Below are 6193 nucleotides of genomic sequence, written 5' to 3' on the forward strand. Positions count from 1 at the left end.
AGGAGTTTTTCACTTGTGCTGTTTTGTAATCCGCCACTGGGAAGCGTTGCAGGACAGCGAGAGGCCCAGAAGCACATGTTTGCAGGTCATTGTTAGTGGGAAGGTTTCCCACTAGAATCTCCTGGGCTTGAGCCAGCTTCATTAACGGTGCAGAAAGTCTCCTGGTCTCCCCACATTCTCACCAAGATGCAGCTCTGCTTCTCTAGGGATTCAGGCAGGTGGGTGTAGTGATTTCAGGTGGCTTCCTGTTACTCAGACACATTCTGAGGTTACAGTCCCTCCCCACCGTATTCTTGTCTACTATGTTCTCATTATTTCCCTCCCCAAATTCTTTCCTGGCTTGGTGTGAGAGGCTGTTTTCTGTCCCAATCCCTTTGAATTGACCCACTCGGTATTCTTTCTACACCCCCAGGTAGCAATGAAATTCTCCAACTCCATTAACTCTCTTTGCTCTTGGTTTGCTTCATGCTGGTGATATGAGACCTAATTGATGCCTGGGTGTAAGCGGGAGCAAATGACTTCAGTGGAGTTGTAGCAACTTCTGTTAGAGCTGGATGTGGTCCGGTCCACAACGTTTCGCCGGCAAGCCAAGACCGAACGGGACTTTCTTGTGAAAAAGCAGCCTCAATTTGCCTCTGCCCTCCAATTGTTTGTGGGTCATTGTAAGAACCGATGGAACATTAGGGTTGGCAGCGTGATCACCAAATCATGCTCTGTGTACAGCATAGTTTCACACCGTCTAAAAGGGAATGGTAGCAAAACGTCCCGAGGCAGGGTGATCCAGTGGTTAGAGCACCAGCCTAGCACTTAGGAGACCCGGCCTCATCTCCCTGCTCCTTCTCAGACTTCCTGTTTGACCTTGGACAAGTCATTTGATTTCAGTGGAGGTTAGGAGTTTAAATAGCCTCTCTGTGCCTCAGTTTCCCTGTAAAACAGGGATACTAGCGCTGCCCTGCCTCACAGGGGTGTTGTGAGGATACAGACTGTGAATTGCTCAGATGCTAGGGTAATGGGCATCTAAGTACCCCACATAGATAGTCCCTTGTAGGTGTACCTCTTCCATGCTGTGGCATTCTCATAGAGACATTAGAGCAGGAAAAGCCCTACTAACTGATTCAGTCCCCTCCCACTGCAGGCTTGTTCCCTGCAGTGCATTATCCAGCATCCTAATTGCAAAGGTTTCAAGGAGTGAAGCTTCCAGCCTTTCCCTCTGGAGACTAGCTCACAACATCTCACTGCAGGATGCTTATCAGCCTCACTTTTCCCTTTCACCCTATTAGCTCATAGTTATTCTCGCAGGCACCACCCCAAACAACCCCTCTCACTCCCCGGTGTTTACACCTTCCCCATGTTTGTAGGCTGCTCTCAAGCCCTGCTTCACTGTGTTTTACAGAAGAGTGGCTGCAAAAAGTGAGGTGCTCTTCTGGTTTGGTTTTGACTCTCCATTTTAGTGATTGGAGGCAGCAGGAATGGATGGATTTTTTTTCCCTTGGCCTTTCGTATCGCCCAGGGTAGTGGAAAATTCCATCGGGATTCAGGAACAAAGCTGGCCTTTTTGTCACAATCAGTCAGGATCTTGAGCTGCGTGCCAAATCTTAGCAAAACAAATGTGTCCCAGAACACTGGGAAACCCCGTGTGCTGACTCAGAACTGCCCATTCCCGTGACTTGAGGGTCAGGCTTGCGTTTCGTATCGCCCCAGCTCCCGGAGACAAGTGATTCCATGCAGGCGTCAGCTCTTGTGTAAAAAGAAGGGACGTTTCTAGCCCTTTTGGCTGTGGAGGAAGGCCTGGGAATAGGACTCCTGGGCACCAGAGAAGAAGAACCCAGCTTTATGACATGTTTTTAAAAATTATGGTTTTGGGGGATGGGGCATGCTTGGGGGTTGGCAGAATGGTTGGCTGTGGAGAGTCCTCGACCCAAGAACGTGTCTCCGTTTTCTCAGGGAACTCAGTGTGGTGTCACCCCCTCCTCTCCTGCAGAATTTCAGTCTGTTTTCCCTCCCCAGGACTTCCCAGCTCCCCCAGGAACAGGGCCGGCTCCAGCGGCACTTTGGCGGCAGCTCCACTGCGCCGCTGCATTCTTTGGCAGCAATTCGGCGGCGGGTCCTTCCCTCCGAGAGGGACTGAGGGACCCGCCGCCGAAGAGCTGAACGTGCCGCCCCTCTTCATTGGCTGCCCCAGGCACCTGCTTGCTGCGCTGGTGCCTGGAGCCGGCCCTGCCCAGGAACTCCTGCTTAGCCGCAGCCCTCTCCACAAGGGACTTGGTGCGGTGCTGCCGCAGGTCCTAGCAGTTCAGTCAGCATCCCCACATTTCCAGCAGCACCTGAGAATGAGCACAGAAGGGACCGGCTCCGGTGGTGCTCAGTGTGGATGCAATAGGTGGTTCCTCCTAGCACCACTAGACTCCCCGCGCCTGGCATTGGAGAAGCAGCCCAGGGGAGATGAGCAGACGGCCCTTGGCCCTCTCTGCTTCGGTCTCGGGCTTGGCAGCGAGCTCCCTGGTACACTTACTTTCTTTCATTTTAAATTTCCAAAGGAATAGCAAGGAAATGGTTTGGAGAACCAGGGCTCCTCCAGGTGCAAGTGGCTGGGAAATATAGACCCCTGGTCAGTGCAGGATGCCTGGGACCGGAGCACAGGGTGGAAGGGGAGCAGCGGGATTTGCAGGGATGGGGTAGGAACGATGGAAGAGGTGCTGGGATTTGCAGGAAGGACTTGGGACCAGCAGGATCCATGACTTTTAAACCTTTGATTGGTTGCTCCGCCTGCCCCAGTTCCTGACAACCATTGCCTTCACGCTGACCACAGCAGCCGGAACCCTTAAACCACTGGCTCTCAGCCTTTCCGGACGACTGTCCCCCTTTCACGAGTCTGCTTTGGCTTGCGTACCCCCAAGTTTCACCTCCTTGCTTACAAACGCAGACATAAAAATACAAAAGTGTCACAGCACATTGTTACTGAAAAATGGCCGCCTTTCTCATTGTTACCATATCATTATCAACTAAATCAATTGGAACATAAATATTGTACTGACATTTCAGGATATAGAGCGGTATAAACAAGTCATTGTCCGTATGAAATGTTAGCTTGTTCTGACGTCGCTAATGCATTTTCTGGAGCCTGTTGTAAAACCAGGCAAATATCTAGAGGAGTTGATGTACCCCCTGGAAGACCTCTGTGTACCCCCAGGAGTACATGGTTGAGAACCACTGCCTTAAACCGTGTGCGCGCTTTCCTGGCGTGTACATGGGCACTGGGCAGCGCTGAGCCAGAGGGCGGCAAACAAAGACTCTCTTATTAGTGAGTGAGGCAAAGGCCATTCAACCAGACTGTACGTTCCCTCTTCCTGGAGAGGGTGTGGGCAGAGAGCTGCACATAACTGCACACAGCAGCTTTCTAACCAGAGAGAGATTCATAGACGCACTGTGTCTCCCCACCCACCCACCCACACACACACTCTGGGCTTCCAGGCAGACGGGCGGAGTCAATACTCAGAAGGGCTGGACCGATCTTCCTCTCTTACACAGAGAATTACGAGCCAGCGTGTTGGTTCAGCGTGGTGGCTGGGAAAGTTGTCTGCTAGCTATCTTGGAAGACGGTCTGAGTCTCTCTCTTCTTCTTCCCAAGGAGTCCCCTAGTCGCCGAGCTCCCAGGACGCCAGCAGGTAACTATTAGCTCTTTCTTTCACTAGCTTTTAAGCACAGCAGCGTCTTGTTCTTAGAGATGATCTCCAGGTGCAAAATTTGGATTTGGCCCCTGAATTTCAAACACGCTCAAGTGCAGGAGGGTCTGATTAATCTCCCAAGTAGTGTAGCTTGAGAGAGTCTTGTTTCCTGGGCTCTTAGTCCAGTCCTGCCTTCTGAAAACACAACTCATGCCAGAAAGGAAAAGCATGGGTGCATGTGTGCTGTTGCTGAGATCTTTAGCCACCAACAGTGAGGGGCCACATGTGATTTTTCTCATCTCTTCTGTGTGTCCATGTCTTCCCTGTTTATCAGTATGTTTTGCTTTTGCCTCATTCTGCGGTCACCGCGTTTCCCCTTTTAGCTATCCCTCCCTCCCTCTCTCTGAGCCGAATCACTGAAGAGACAGAGCTACAGGATGAAAAGGAGCTTTTGGCCCTTAGTTCCCCCATGCGCCTCCATGTCAGATAGTCCCCCGTCCCGTCCTCCCCTCCCCCCATGCTTCAGGAAAAGTGACTAATTTATTCCTGAACCATCTTTGAAAGATGATTACAGATGAAAGTTCAAAAGTTAAGAAAGTCGCTGCTCCTGTTCCGGCAGCAGCCTTAACCTGCCTGGGCTAGATCCTCCTTCACTTTCACATGTCCTGGAGTAAGTGAGTGATGGACACCAACATAAATGAAATCAGAATCTAGTCTATTGCCTTTGCTGTAGGTTTATTTCCAGACCAGGGTTGCTGGCCCTGATACGGCATTGGATGATGGCTGCTTTGGCATTGGGATCTCTCAGCCTTCTGCCATGAGAGCAGCTCTCCTCACTGTCCCTGGCATAAGTGCTTTGGTGTTCGCGCTGGAGTGGGGAAAGCACATGACGGAAATTAGCTCCCTGCAGATAGAATTCTTTCTGACATTCGAGCAGCTAGCAGTAAAACTGGTTACCGACCCATTCCACAAAATGGGCAGCGTCAGCAATCGCCACCTTATCCTTTGGGGAGTTAGAATAAGCCCAGCCTGCCATGTTCCTCAGATACTTCTCTAAATTGAAGGGCGAGGGGGGGGGGGAATTAATGAACAGAAGTTTAAGGTGAAAGAATTGAAAAGAAACGTCTCCTTGTCGTGTGTCGTTACAGAGCTCAGGGTTTGTTATACAGCCCAGCTGGGATACCAGGCTACATCTGGGGGAGTGAGAGCAGAATATTGGATAATGACAGGAGAGACACCCTGGAGGTGGGGAATAGACCCTCTGACATGTGGCTTCCTAGGGCTGGGAGTGGGTGAGCGTGATGGTGCAAAACCTCGCTAATCAGAACTGTGCTACAGAATGTAGGAAGCTGCCCTGACCTCTCCCACTGGGGCCCTGCCCTCACCCCAGACAAAGGGGAAGGGACATCTGTTCCTAAGTGCAGCTTGCTTCCTCCCTGGTGACATTTAATATCTTATAAACTGGGGTGAGATCCAGCGCCCAGGAGAGCGAGGGGCTGGCAGCGCTGGCTGGAATCAGGCATTTTATGCAAGTGCGCCATTCTGGCAATGGACATTTATTCTAACCTGCCCCACCCTCTATTTATTCCAAACCTTTCACCTCTCTCAGCTCTGCCTATGCATCTCAGTCCTTGTTATTCCAGTGCAGAGCACAGAGTGCTGAATTAGTTGTGCCACGTGTTGTTTCGAGTGGTGATGTTGATACCCATCCAGTGGCACTAAACTAAGGCCACCAACCTTCATTATTTTTTTTAACCTACTGCAGGCTAAGATTCTAACCCAGATCGCCAAAGTTGACAGCACAGGGATGTACCCTGCTCGGTGCCACTTAACCCAACATTTTCAGAATTAAGCCTGGCCAAACTAGAGCCTAATTGGCATGCGCCATCACCACATGTGCACGGGATCACAGTAAATGCACCTACAAATGACCATCTAGGTGTCTGTCCATTTGCACGCACATTACCACAGCTGCATGCACGGCTGCAGGAACTGCACACGTTAGGTGCTCCACTGAGTATGCATTTTTGCCACAAGCACCATTTTCAAAAATTGGTGGGTCCTGCTCTCCTATGGGGTGTTTCCTTAGGCAAATCATAAAACTACACTATGGGCAGATAGGTATTGGGGCAGTTCGGACACAAATACAGTGCCACTGAATCTTGGTCTTGAGCCCCAAGCAGGGACAGTGGAGAAGGACTGGATGACCTTCTAGGCCTCATCCATCTTTAACCTCTGTGCTTCTAAGCCGAGTGCTGGTGGGATCGTAGCAGTAATGAGCACTCATGTCGCAGAGGGCGAATGTGCTGTACTCCAGCAATTACCAGGCCCGGTGGTTGCATAAACAGCCCGTGTTTCCAGAAATCCCTTCAAGGCTCTGCTGTGGGTGCAGCCTGTCCTTTGAATCTGCATGAGCCTTGACCTAACGTCCCCAGCATTAGCTGAGATTACGGCTCTTATCTGCAGGGCCCTTAAGGCTTGGTTCCTTCTGCCCTACCTTTGCTGGTATTCGTGTGACGACAAGCGCC

The sequence above is a fragment of the Emys orbicularis genome, chromosome 8, assembly GCF_028017835.1.
Source record: "Emys orbicularis isolate rEmyOrb1 chromosome 8, rEmyOrb1.hap1, whole genome shotgun sequence".
In the NCBI taxonomy this organism is placed as follows: Eukaryota; Metazoa; Chordata; order Testudines; family Emydidae; genus Emys; species Emys orbicularis.